The 14117-nt window shown below is 55.4% G+C and overlaps 1 long non-coding RNA gene across 2 annotated transcripts in view; it reads right to left on the bottom strand.

The window, feature by feature from the left end:
- Positions 1–3584: 3584 nt before the first annotated feature.
- The window catches only part of LOC127389409 (uncharacterized), a 31026-nt gene continuing 20493 nt past the window's right edge, over positions 3585–14117 (bottom strand). Inside the window, exons 3-5 of one of the 2 annotated variants that reach the window (XR_007890626.1) lie at positions 13963–14109; positions 6010–6284; positions 3585–5443 (exon numbers count right to left, since the gene is read on the bottom strand). This is a non-coding gene — a long non-coding RNA (uncharacterized LOC127389409). Of the gene's footprint in view, positions 6285–13962; positions 14110–14117 lie in introns of both variants that reach the window. The other variant, XR_007890625.1, reaches the window with a different exon arrangement.

The following is a 14117-nucleotide window of genomic DNA, read 5'->3' on the forward strand; positions in this document are numbered from 1 at the left end:
GGGATCGTTGTGCTTGGCAGTGATACCATGCCCATCACTGCCTGGCTGCCCTGCCTGCAGCCCTGCTTCTGGAGACACTGCCCAGAACCTGGTGACTTCATGTGCCTCGTCCATGTGGCTTCCCAGCACAGATCAATAGTGTTTAGGCAGCCAAGGGGATTTTTTTTTTCCCCTCTTAAAGCACCAGCTCATTAGTGGGGGAAACACCTGAACCCAAAACAAACCCTCTGTGTGTGCTCGCTGTGGTAAAGGTGAACAAATGGGGCCTGGGGCTGCTGGAGCAGTGTGACAGCCATGGTGGTGTGGGCAGCTGCACAGTGTGTCCCCTCTGCCTGGGACACAGGGCATGGCCCATAGGACCCTCTGCAGGGACGTGTCCTGGCAGGGCCCGGGGGGACTGAGTGTGCCCCAGAATCTGTGCAGGGCAAAAGCAGCGCCCGTGGGCAAGGGGTGCTTGCTGGGACGGCTGGATGGGGTTGATGCTCAGTGCAGTTACTTAAACTTTTAAATACTGCAGGTATTTAAACTGGAAATTTCCGAGGCCAAGCTGGGCCCAGAAGGTGAAGCAGATGTACCATAATAGAAATCATCGGTTGCCATGACGACCTGCTCCACCAGCGGGTCGCAGCACCAACAGTCCTGCAAGCAGGGCCACTTAACCCCCACTGTGCAGAACACAATTGAATTTAGCCCTAATTTCTGTCTGTGCAAGGGAACAACATTTCCTTGCAGATTTCTGTCTTGTTCAGGCAGCAGCAGCAGAGCACAGAGTCTCCACAGGACACGGGGCCTCCTGCTGCCCTCCTCAGCCTCTGCCGCAGCCTCATTGCTGCTTCTCATCAGAGCTGGTGCAGCACCCAGAGCTCCCCATCTGGGCTGGGACCGGCCTGCCCGGCACACGGCTCGGAGCGGTGCCGGGCTGTGCCGGGCTGTGCCGGGCTGTGGCTCCTGGAGTGGGGACACTGCTGTGGGGCCGGTGCTCCTGGAGGCCGTGGGCATGTCTGCCCCACTGCCATGCTCTCCTGGCCTCCAGCCTCCTGCTGCCTGCAGAACCATGGTGTTGTTTTGGTCGGAAGAGACCAGTAAGATGACCAAGTCCAACAGCTAACCTGCTGCTGGGGCTGGCTGCCTGTCCAGGAAGGGCTCCTCTCCAGCTCCCCGTGGGGCAGCCCCGCAGCCCTGACCCACAGCCTGTGCTCACCCACGCTGCAGGACAGGGGTGCCGAGCGGACCCTCAGCGGGCTGAGCTGGCACCGCACAGTGCTGGGGGTGGGAGTTGTCTCACTTTAATTACTGCTGTAATGTTATTCTTTTCGGTGCCACGTTAATTGAAATTAAACAGCTGCCACGTTCTGGCTGGGACGAAAGTGAATCCTTTTTCATTCCCCTCCAGTTTAATGAAGACTGACGTGCCGAGAGAAAACAAAGGCGATCCATCCAGCTGCTGCCTCTCGCCAGCACGTGCACCAGTAGCAACTGGGGTCCTGGGGCCCCCATACACACCACCAGCCCAGGGCCGGGCCAGTGGGATGGGTGCCCACCTTCTGGGGTGTCCAGTGTGCCCAGGTGCCCAGCCAAAGCTCTGACCTTGCCTGTTAAGAAGTGTCCAGCCACGGGCCGTGCCCTCCTGCAGCCCCGGGCTCCCCCCATCCCGGCCACCCGCAGCACCCCGGCCTTTGGAGCCACCAAGGGGGCAGCCCCACCGCCCAGGCTGAGGCAGCCACCCGGCCCGGGGGGCACCCTCTCCAGCCTTCAGCTTTTTTTCTGTTGCAGGACTAGGAGCTTGGTTGTGATGCCATTCAGTACTTTAAAATATGCAAAATGAGGCACCAGTACAAATCTCATTAACACCCGCCTCCAACATCATTAAGATGTTTCCAAGAAAATTAATTGAGAGACTCATTAAAAATAAATTAAGAAAAATGTGTTGCAGAGCGCCTGCTCTGAGCTCGTAAATCACGGCTCAAAGCTCCAGGCCGCTGCACAGGCAATTAACGCCAGCCAATTTGTTTTATCCTGACTGCGAAAATTAGAAAGCAGACATGGAGATTAGATTAGGGATGTCTGTCAAGCGGAACTTGGAGTGAATATTTTAGGATACAAAATGGAAATCAGGAAAACAAAGCTGGGACTCCATTTGGAAGAGCTGACAGGCAGCGCCGGGGCGGGAGGAGGCAGTCGGAGATGTTCTGCTCCCACCACCAGGCAGCTCTCCACTCCCAGCGGAGCATCCCCGGCCCCTTGTGGCTGCCCCTGTCGGGAAGGACGAGCTCACCCTGTGAGGACGCAGCCTGAGCCCACACGTCGCTGATGACGCTCCTGGGTAGCAAACAGCTCAGCTGCGAGAGGGCAGCGCCTTGTGCCCCTGGCGCCTCTGTGCGCCTCTAGCACCCTCCCGCAGAGGGCTGCACACCCCCTCGTGTTCCTGACCTGAGCTCAGAGCCCTGCTGTGAAATGAGCGAGTCTCGGTATCCCCACCTGGCACCGGGCCCGCAGCAGGGGACTGCGGGTCTGGCGCGCGCGCTGCCGCGAGCCGGGGCGTGCGGGGCCGTGCGGGGCCGTGCGGGGCTGCTGGTGCCGCCCGGCGCTGACCGGCAGCGCGCAGGCAGCAGCACACAGGGGCAGGTTCTGAGCCCCGCGGGGCAGGGAGCACACGCAGGGCCGTGTCCTGCGAGCAGAGCAGGGGCAGCCCCGGAGGGACCGGGAGCCCGGGCCTGGCGGTGCCGTTCCCCGGGCGCACCCTCAGCCTGGGAGCCAAGCTGCGGGGTATTTTACAAGGAGAACTCTCCGAGTACGCAAACAGATAGCTCAGAAGTCTGCGCCTGGATTTTAACCTTTCTCTGACAGACCTTTCTTTACTGTGCCCTCTGCAGCCTGGTGGAAGGAGGGGACGCTGCCCTCGTGCACCCTCTCACTTCAGTTATGTTTCAGTATTTAACGTGCACGCAAATACTGTGCACTCCTCGGAATCCTGCCTGGTTTTGGCCAGAGACACCTCCCGGCAGCACCGCGGGTCACAGCGACACAGCGCTCCGCGGGCTCCCGCGCCCAGGGCGCTATTTCCACTGCCCGGGCAGGCGCGGAAGGATCTCAGCGTGTTCACAACCCCCCGCCCCGGATCCCTCCGCGCCCCGCGCGCTGCCGGTCCCGGCCAGCAGGGGTCGCCCTCGCCCCGCGCAGCCGCCGCGGCCCCGCCCGCCCGGCACCTTTGTTCTCCGCAGCGCGGGACGGGGCCCCGCACGGCCCGGCACGGCCCCGCACGGCTCGGCACGGCCCGGCACGGCTCGGCACGGCTCCGCACGGCCCGGCACAGCCCCGCACGGCCCGGCACGGCTCGGCACGGCCCGGCACGGCCCGCCGCGCTGCCCGCGCTGTCCCGAGGAGCGGGCAGCCCCGGCGGGCGGTGGGAGCGCGGGGCCGGGGCGCGTCCTGCCCGCGGAGCCCTAGGGACGCGCCGTTTCCCGGGGTCAGGTTTTTTCCCGGGGACAGGTTTTTTCCCGGGGACAGGTTTCTGGGGCGGGTCCCGGCGCTGCTCGCAGAGCGGCTGCGGCGTGTGCGGGATTCAGGGAAGAGAAAACAGGGTGTGCGTTCCTGGAATTTTAATGAGCTTTAAAGGTTATTTCTCTGCGGTTCTAGTGATAATTTCCAATTCTCCGTGTTCGCAGGAAACGGGTGCCTCTGGTCTAATCACTGGCTGCTGTCTAGGGCACACTCGGTGTGTTTGGCTGGTGGGGAATATCAACAATCATAAATTATCAGTAGCATGGTCAGAGTCTACAGGGGAGAAATAACAAACAGGAAAGTCTTGCATGGCTTTGCAGTCTGCAATGAAAACGATCTCATTATCCTTCCAGGGTCTCAGCCAGCTACTTGAAAAATACTTATTAAAGAAACATTGCAGCCCTTGGGAGAGGGTCCCCTCCAGAGAAGGGAGAAAGAAAGAGCTAGATGTGTAAAAACAGAGTAGGAGGAAACAGCTACAGAGGCAAAACCAAGGAGGGGCCTGCCCTACTGTGTTTCCAGCACAAGTGGGGAGTCCAGGCCAAGTCCTGGAGCAGGCAGAAGTGCTCGGTGCCACCTAAGCCCCGCAAAGCCCAGGGAAGCAGGATGGTGAGGCAGGTGCTGGGGCAGGTGGGACCCCCACCCAGCGTCACACCAAAGCCAACCCTGGACGTTCCTGTTGCTCCATCACCAGGTATGTAGACTTGGGCTGGTGCTGCAGATGCTGGGGCTTTGCTGGGGCTCCTGTTGCCTCCTCTGCCTTTCCAGCTGCCTGGGGGGACAGACCCAGTGTGGTGGATGCCTGGAGCAGGGGCCTCTGGAGGCTGTCCCTTCCTCCTTCCAAACCAGCAGCAATGGCAGCAGCTGGTGGGAAAGGGCAGGGGAAAGTGGGGAGGTGGAGGAGAGATGGAAACCCCACAGAGCTGGGCAAGTGGAATAAGGCTTGTGTGGTGAGGACCTCCACAGGACAGGTGGGCATGGGAATGCAGAAACACAGGCAGAAAGAGGGGAACCTCATGCTCTTCCTTTCTTTATGGTTAAGCTTAAGTCTTTGGCCAAAAATAAATGAGTATGCTAAGATACATAAAAGATAAAGCATGAAAACTAGGAGAAACAAAGCTGAGACCACACTGCTGCTGCACAGAAAGCTTCCTTAGCCCCGCTGGCACAGCTGCAATCAGAACACAAGTCAGTGGTGCGAAGGGATTGCCCGCCAAGGGAGGAAATGCTGCATTTGCCATCTCTTGATGTCTTCACATCCAGCTGAATGCCCTTCTGCAGCTGCCTTTGTCAAACACGTTGTTGAATTCAGCAGTAACACGGTGAAATGTTCTTGACTGCAGGTACAGGAGGTCAGACTGCGTGATCCCCTCCTGCTCGCTCTGGAGCTACAGGGGGAAAACGCGACGAGGGGCTGAGGGAGCGCGCTGTGGCTTGTGCTCTTGGGCAGCTCGGGGTGCCCCGGGAGGCCCCGGGGCCGCCTCTCCTCCGTGGGGAAGGGGCCTGGCCCGGGGCACCGGCTGTGCCAGCCCAGCAGCAGTCCTGACAAGGTGACCCTGTTCAGCGGGCAGGGCTGTTCTGTGTCCCGGGGCCAACGTGGGCTGCTCCCAGCAGTGCTGCCCGGCCTGGCCCCGGGCTTTGCCCCGCGAGGAGCAGGTTCCTGAGCTCTCCCCAGAGGCAGAGGCAGCTTCTCAGGCATCTGCACGTGGGGCAGATGTGGCTGGAAGGGGACAGGGCTGCAGGCTGCGAGGTGGCTCTGAACTCTTCCTTTCTTGTTTTTCAGATGTTGAGTAGCTGATTTTGAAGGTAGGAGACACAACCAGGTGGTCTTAACCCTGCTGAAGTTTTGGGGCATTTGCACTTTCTTTCTTACAAGATGTCACTTGCAGTCCCAGCTGCTGTAGCTCTGTTCCCTCCTCAGGAATGAGGACTCAGGGCTGTCCTAGATAAAACCAGATGTAGATGGAGAGATGGTTCTATGGAAACATTTGCTCAGTGCCCAGGAGCAGCCCAAAAGGCAAACTGACTGTTAAGCATTATTAGGAAAATAATGGGGAGCAGATCATGGGGAGTTCTGCCACTGAACAGAGCCATAGTGGAAACTGCATTGTGATTACCATATGCAGCTCTGGTCTGCCTCTCTCCAGGAAAATAGAGTTGGAAGGCTTTCAGAGACAAGCAACAAGGGTGATCAAATACAAAGAATATTTTCCATATGAAGAAAAAGTAGATAGCCTCTTTAGCCTGGAAAAGAAATAACTGGAGAGGATTATAAAAACAAGTTTGGCATATGGAGGTTGTCTGCAGGATGATTTCTCATTGTCTCTTAAATATAAGAGCTGGCAGCACCCCATACATTAGCAGGTAATGACTACAAAACAAAAAGCAGTTCTTTTTTTAAATGTATGTTGCGTCAGACTGCTGCACACAGGGTATGCTGGGCTCCCACAGTTTATATGCATTCAAAAAGAAATTAAACATTTTAATGGGAGAAAAAAATCCACTTACAATTATTAAATGCAAGGCCCCAGTGTTGCTTCTGAAGCCTCTGAGCTGCAGATCTCTGGAGGCTGGTGGAGTGCTCCGTGCTGTCCTGTGGTATCTCACACTGACCCAGAGAGCAGTTCTTGGCTCCTGCCAGAGACAGGACAGTGGCCCAGGCCAGACACGCCTCGGGCTGATCATGGACAGTCTTCTCTCCTTTGCTGCTCCGGGCTCCTTTGCAAGGACCGGTCCTGCCATGTCCTGCCTTGTCTCAGGATCCGTCTGCTCTTTTTAAGGAGCTGTACCAAAACAGCCTAGCTTAAAATCTGCAGTAGTGGGCTAGTAACCCTGCCGTGTCAGGACACAGCTGAGCCTGCACAGACCTGCCCACTTTGGAATGACACCTGCCCTCAGCCCATGGACCCGGATCGCTCCGCTGGGAGGTCTGAGGTAACTGCAGAGCTGTGCCTGCCATCAGCAAGGGGAGGCTTGGCTCAGCTGTGACTCATGTGAGTTTTGGTCCTGCCTGTGGCTCCAGGCCTGCCCTGCAGCCCCTCCGAGCTCAGGGAGCACTTGCCTGCAGCAGGCTGTGGGTTCACAGATTTGTGCAAGCATAGTTCCTCCTGGTCAGCTGGAGTGCTGGTTTTGGCCACAGCAACTGGTGTCTGTCCAGAGCTGGTACAAGAACCTACAATAAGCTGTGGGGATCAGGATGGATCACAATGGCTCCCTGGTGGGTGTAAAACTGCACGGTTATTTCTGCTGCACACAGCACTGGGGCCACTGTCCCGTTTCTCATCTTCACGTGGAATTTGTCTGGGCAGCTGCCATTCCCGCAAGACAGCGTCAAATAAATGAAATGGATGACTGCTTTTCAGATTACATGACATAATTCCACGTACCCCAGTGCAGAAGCACCACCCAGATTCCAAGAATCAATCGCCAAATTGCACCATCTCCTTCTGGAGCAAGCCACCAGCGGAGAAACTGAAAACAGGTTTTTTTTTTTGTAGCTATACTGAAACTTCACAGTCGATGTTAAGCCTCTTAGACAGACTAATACTGAATGCAACTTCCTGCTGAGGGCTATCGACTTCAGCATGTGCCAGGCTGTAGGGAACACCCCGTGCCATGCCTGCCTGTGACAGAGTGCTTCCCTGCACCAGCAGCGTGGCTGAGATCACAGACCAGCTTCCTGGGAATTCCCCACCAGCATCCTTTGAGATTGCCACCCAGCAGAAGGGATCTGTGCAGTCACAAGCTGAATGCACCAGGAAACAGCATCATCTTCAAAACACACAAAGGGATTAGCACTGGTTGAAAACAGCCCCATGCTGCCCTCTGCTTCAAGGGTGGGGACATGCTGCCTGCCTTGGGGACGGGGGCTCCAGATGTTGCTTTCCCAGGGCAGATCTGCCTGTAGGTGCTCACCGTGTCCGGTAACCCCACGGTTCTGCAGTGTACATCCCAACCCGACTGCTCTCAGAGCATTTGCTCTTATGCTGCCATGGTGCTAGGGGGTGTCTGCATGGTGGAAAGCAAGGATTTACCTTAAATGTCTGTAATTAATCAAGAGCAGTAGTGTTTTGGTGCTGTAAGACCACACTGAGATCACAGGTGCCTGAGCAGCAGGCAGCACTGGGTGGCTGATGGCCTGCGGGTGCAGTGCCAGGGTAGGGGGCATAATGGCTGGTTGTGGGATCCATGCTGTCCCCAGCCTGCCCTGTGCTTTTGTCTCTTCTCACACCTGCCTTTTTCCACAACTGTTCCGGTGTCAGACTTCCACAGAAGCTCCCGATATATGGAACTGAGGGGACACATTGTAGGTCTTCTTAAAGCATATAGGTGGATGCCAGGCCGTTTCCTACACCTCTCCCAGCTACCAACACAAGGAATACAAGTCAGAGAACTCAAGGTCATTTCCCTTGCCACGTGGCAGGAGTGGGCAACCTGGGCAGGCCACCAGAGCAGCTCCTGGAGGCGAGCTGCTTGGTGCTGGTCCTGTTGTCACTTCAAGCAGTGCCTCTGTTTTGCCACATGCTTCCTGTTGTGCTGCATACAGCTCTGCAGCCATCCAGCAGTCACAAATCCTCCATCTTTTTATCATGCAGTGCCTCCCCTACACCATTATTTCTGTATCCCTTCTGCTGCAGAAAAGATGGGGCTGGTGCTGAGCTGCAGTGCCCGTTCAGGCAGCACGTCCCTGGCCTCTCCCTGTTAGATCCCCCTCTTTAGTGGCTGAGTGTGGTGATCAGCCAATGATCATAGCAGAAGTGTGGTTTTAACAGGAGTGGCTCTGCCCAGCCTGCTTCCACATGGTAACCAAGGATGCAGGGATTGAAAGGGGCCCCAGCTCTAGTTTGGAAATTCTCCCCTATTTCTGGAGTTTGTTAGCACAATTTCAAAATCATGGACTACAACATTTTCCATTCCTTTCTTTTATTCCGCGTTAAAGACCATCTACTGAAGACTCTCACTTCAAAAAAAAGCCCAGCACTTTCTAACATCAAGCAAAACGCCTGAAGAATAAATTGGTCCTATCAGAAATAAAGCATTTTAGTTCTGCCACAAGCAGAGAGATCTGTGTTTGTAAGTCTCTCCAAAGGCAACTCCATCTTTCCTGCTTTCCTCTCATTTTCTTTTGATGCACAAAGCCTGCATACTGCAGTGCTGTGATTGGATTCAGTTTTGGAGCAGTGTAATTGTAAATATTCATTGGAATCCAAGCTGGTTTTCCCAAGTCTCTCTTAAAGGCTCTGCAGCTATACAAACAGCCGTGGCTCTGCATTAGCCTCGCAGCCTGGAGGCTGCCTGTTCCTCCACAGCCCCAAAGACTGCTCCTTCAGAGCCTGCATGGAGAGAAATCAGCCTTGCAGGCCATTTCAGTCAGTGCTCTATTATTTTCTTTATTCTCTCTTTAGCCTCTCTGTTGTAGAGCTGGCTCTCAGGCCCAGGCAGGCGCTGGGTTCCTGGCTGGTGTCTACACAAACACCCTTCACCTTCACGTGCAGGTCCTGCTGTGGCTCCGTCTGTGTTTCCAGCTCTGTCTGCTAGTAGTGCTGGGCTGGTGGTGGGAGCTCCCTGTGTCCTGGGGCACGCTGGATGGATTAGGGGATATGGTGTCTGGTGTAGATGCCTGTGCACATCCAGGGCTCCCACTGAGCACCCATAGTCCCGGTGGGTGCAGCTCAGTGCTAACGTGGCTGCCACTTGGGAAGGCAACGGGCTCCTGGCTGGGAACTACTCCCCGTAGGTGATGGAGAAGAAAGCAGATAGCTCAGCCACTGACATCCAGGTAGTGCACTCAGACAGCAGGAGGTGGACTGAGGGCAGTAGGTGCCCATAGCCATCAAGGACCAGAGGTGAGACCTTTCCACCAGGCAGACCCGGCCCCCGCACTGCCTGGGCCAGCGCTGCACAGCACGGCCGCGTGGCGCCCAGCTGAGCCCGGGCTCCAGCTGGCCTCTGACTGAGGGCCATGTCCTGCACAGCTTGTCTGCAAAGCTCCACATGTAAGAAACTGCATATAGTGACTGCACCAAGAATGGAAATTGAATCCAGAAGTTCTGATAGCGAATCTACCCTCCCATCTCTGCCTCATCTACTCTGATGCTACCACCACACAGTGCTCAGGCGAGGCCCGAGGCACAGCAGCACGTGTCCTACAGATGGTGGTATCAGAGCCTTCATCACCCACTGACAGGATCCAGGCTTTGCTTGCTCCTTTCAGCATCTGTTAAAGCACAAGTTCTGGCTACTGGGCAATCTGTGACTAGGTAAGTAGAAAGTAAAAGGGGCCAAATTCAGCCTTGTTTTGACCCACTGGTTCCTGGGTGCAAACGAGGCACCTGCTGGCTCCAGGAGCAGCTCACTGATGGCTGGATGCCTTGCACCAGGAGCTGCTGGCTGTGCAGCTCTTTCCCTCCTGCAGCTCTGTTGCCTGACCCTTCTCTGCTTCCACCAGGGCCCCAGCACCAGCTCTCAACCAGCTGCAATGAGGCCTCTGCTCACCCTCTGGAGCACTGAGGAGCATCCCAGAGAGCAGGCATCTCTGGAAGGTGTGAAGGAGCATCAAGTCATCAGCCCAGTATGTTCAGGTGAGTGCTAAGAGTCCAGTATGGGAGATGAGGCAGGTCCACTGATCCTTCCAGAGGGCTGGAAGGGATGAGTCCAAGTTCATACAGAGACTTCTGGCCCACAGCACTCAGAACAGGCAAGCCCCTCCTGTGAGCAAGCCTAGGCAGGAGCATAACAGGGAGCTGGAAGAATGCTCCCACATTACCAACAGGAAGCCAGCCAGCACTGCTGGAGATGTGACACCAGCTGAAGCACAAAGCTGGGACTAAGTCTTGTGGAGTCTGCGTGAAGCACAGGAGGACATGAGCATACATCCAATGCAGCCACTTTGCTTGGAAGGGGAATCAGCCTGGGAAACATTCAGTTGGTGTCAATGAATGCTGGAGGAGACTGTGGTGGGGCTCTGAAGAAGGCAGAGCTGGGCTTCAAGTTATGAGCAAGAGTAGGTTTAGGAAATGAGCAAGGCTGGCATGAGCCTCAAGAGGTCAACAGCCCATCTGCCACTTCTAAGACAGGGGAACCTACCAGTGCCCTGTCCTTTGTTTGTCTGTCCTTAAAGATCTGTGATGCAGAATCCTCAGGGCCCTGGCAGTCTGTTCATGTGCTTTGTTCTCCTCCCCATTAGAAAACTGCTCCTAACCTGACCTAATCTTTCTTGATGCAGGCTGTGCCATTAGTTCTTGTATGTGCCTTCATGGGCTTGGAGAACAGATGGCTTTGTTCCTCCTTCCAGGAGTTTCTAACATGCAGCTGGTGGTGTGATTTTCTTCTGCCATGCAGGAGGAAAAAACCCGACAACACAACCAGATCAGAAACAATGAAGGGAAACCTGTCTGGTGGAGCTCACTGCCATGCAGAGAGACAGCAGCTGTGAGTGCCCTGTGAGAATAGACCAAGTAATGTGGCCTTTGTAAGGATAACAGCTCCCAGAGTCAAAACAGCTTTGCAGAGAGCGATGCCCTGGTCCACTAGATCTAGATCTTCTTGTGTTAGGCACCAAATTGTTCTCTTTATATCTTTTCCCACCACAGAGGCAGGCAGCTCAAGGCTATCTGACTTCTGATGTGGTGAAGGAGATGGCCCTGGAGAAAAGTCCAGCCTGCAGCTGAAAGAAACAAACATGGAAGACCAAGTGGCCATGAGCAGGGGCTGGATGGTGAGACATGCCCCGTGGCTGAGTGGTGGAATGAGCCAGGCCCTGGGGTCCCTGTGGAAATCCCCCTCCTCTCCCCAACACAACCCACGACCGTTCCCCACCCGCAGTGCAAAGCCCTGACTGCTGAGGAGGGACCAGGCTGCTGGAATCTCAGCCTGTGCAGGTCCCCAGGACCCTTGGCACATAGCCTGGAGCACCAGCAGGGTTCTGGGCAGGAGAACACACCAGTCCCTTGGCTGCACAGGCCTGGTGCAGAGAATGCTTCCCGGGCATGAGCTGGAAGCATAGGCCCTCCCTTCCAGCCCTGTTTTCCAGGGCAGCGAGAGCGGCGTTCTTGGGAGCTCCTGCTCGGATGATTTATCCAGGTCATGGTGAGGACAGCTGGCTAACTGAGGTTAACAGCTTTCTCGGTTTCATTTCAAAAAGACATTATCATGGGGGCTGTATTAAACAGTGATATGCCAGATCCTGATTCATTCACTAGGAGAGCTGACGATCAGGTGGGGGACTCAGCTGACAGGCAGGGCTGTGCTGCCAGCCTTTCCTGAAAGGGCAGGACCATAACTCACGCTCCCAGAGCTAAATTACACCTGACACTCCTTGCAGAGGGCTCCTGGAACGTGCAGCCTGCTACAGGCATCCTGGGACTGCCAGCCATGGGAGCCCGAACCCCCAGACCAGGAGATTTATCAGCAAGTGTGTCTGGCTCAAAAAAAACAAAGAAAGATTGGGGCCCTTGTGTCTAGAAGAAGGATGATGGAAGAGAAACACAGCAGAGGTCTATAATATCAGCCTTATCACAGGGAAGGTGGCTCAGGAATGAGTGTTCATGGTCTCTTTCCATAAAGCAAGAGACATTTTCAGGAGACAGGGTCAAAATAAGCACAAGGAGGTGACTTTGCATCATGCATGTGGTCAAGCAGTGGAACCTGCTGCTACAAGACATGGCAGAAGCTGGATAATACCTGAGTTACCAAAATAGCTTTACAAGTTATGTATGAAAAGTTATGTATGAAAAAACACAAGGACTGCTGCTTGGGCTCAGGAAGCCCCTTCACTGCAGAAGGTGGGTGGACACCTTGGGGCAATATCACCAATTTCCCAGGGGAAAAGAACTCTCCCAGGCATAAGGCTGCTGCTGGACACAGTGAGACAGACCCAGACAGTGTCATACTATGTAGCTACACTACAGTGTCACACATGTAGCAGGGCTTGAGGTTCGTTACTTTAACTGGGAGTTTTGTAAGAGAAAGTTTGGAACTAGGCTGTTGTATCTGCCACTTTCACACCAAAACCAAGCAGCCAGGCTCAGCTGAGCTCAGCATCAATGGATGGAGAGATGGGATGGGAAGGGAGGAAGACAGCTATAAGAAGAAGCAGGAGGGTGATTCCTGCCCTGCATTCTGTGCTTGCACAAATGGATACACGGTGTGCACACCCAGAACAGAAGGCTGGCATGCTCTGACACACTCACAGGTTCATTTGTCCTCCCTCCCCCATTCCTGCACACAGACAAAGGTACAAAGACCCACACTCATCCTTCACCAGTGGGCAATCACACATCAGGCTCAGCCCACAGACTGAGCTGTCTTTTCACACACACACGGAACAACAGATGACATGGCAGTAGATGAACAATATCTCATTATTTTCCTTCAAATCTGGTGAATGTAATTGCTGCATCATACTCACAGATGATGCAATATATAGATATTGTTCCTGTACGTTCATATTCATATGAACATATTAATCGCCACCAGATTAAATGGAACAAAACATTTCTACTTGGAATACTAAGGGACACTGCCCACCCCCTGTTTTAAACGCTGTCCTCTGAGCTGCTGCTGCTCAGGCCAACCAGCTCTGCTGTGCTCACTCCTGCTCTCCAGCGCGCTGGATCCTGACCCTCCGCCATCCAGAGCACTCAGAATATGCAAAGATCAAGTTGTAAAAACAGACAGCATTTTTCTGGCTTATGGGGTGCCGCAGGAGGCTGGGAGTGGGTACCCTGGAGGACAGAGGCAGGTTTCAGCAACACAGAGTGCGCAGCAGCAGCAGCAGCAGCAGCTCAGGTGTGCAGGGTCAGCTCCCGGCACCGCTGCTGCTCGGACCCGACCGGCAGCGCCCGCCGCGGCGGCCGGCAGGGAGGCACCCCGAGCGCGGGGTGCGGGCCAGGGTGCGGGAGCAGGGCTGCGGGGTGGGGGCCAGGATGCGGGCAGCTCCTGACGCTGCAGCGGGGCAGGGCACAGAGCGGGCAGGACCACGAGGGCCCTGCCCCCAATCCTCTGCTGTCCTGCAGCAAACCGAGGATTTCACCCACGTCCGTGCAGCTGAACAGAGCTGAACGAGCCTCATCTCCTGGCTCACCGCACGTCACTGGCACCACCAGCGAGGACAGTGCTGTCCTAGGAGGCATCGTCTCTGCCAGCCAGCCTGCTCCCCTCTCTCCAAGGTCAGCAGCAGGAGCTGCATCCAGGGCTCTGTGCAGTACAGCAGTCACACCCTCAAATCAAGTGCAATGCCAGCACCTGTTTACAGTCAGCAGAGCTAAGGCTGTCTTCCCACTTCCCAGCACTTTCCTTCCCTCACTGGGAGTTGACAGACTACTTTTGCATCTTTAGCCCTTCCTTAGGCTGCTATGTAAATGAGAACAGAAGATTATCTCTATTGCTGTGAGTGCATTAAATAAAGTTCCCTTCCCAGCCTGGGCTGCCAAGCTAGAGTGGACTGGCATCTTCTCCTACCTGCTCCTGAGCTTCCTCCTGCAGCAGGTTGCTGGCCTCCGGGACCTGGCTGAGCTGCTGGATCCGGCTGCATTTCTGCTCCAGTTCTGCCTGCCTCTCCCTCTGCTTGGTCTGCAGTTGATAGATCCTCTGCTCTTGAGCATCCAGCTATTGAC

Source organism: Apus apus, chromosome 11, assembly GCF_020740795.1.
Source record: "Apus apus isolate bApuApu2 chromosome 11, bApuApu2.pri.cur, whole genome shotgun sequence".
NCBI lineage: Eukaryota > Metazoa > Chordata > Aves > Apodiformes > Apodidae > Apus > Apus apus.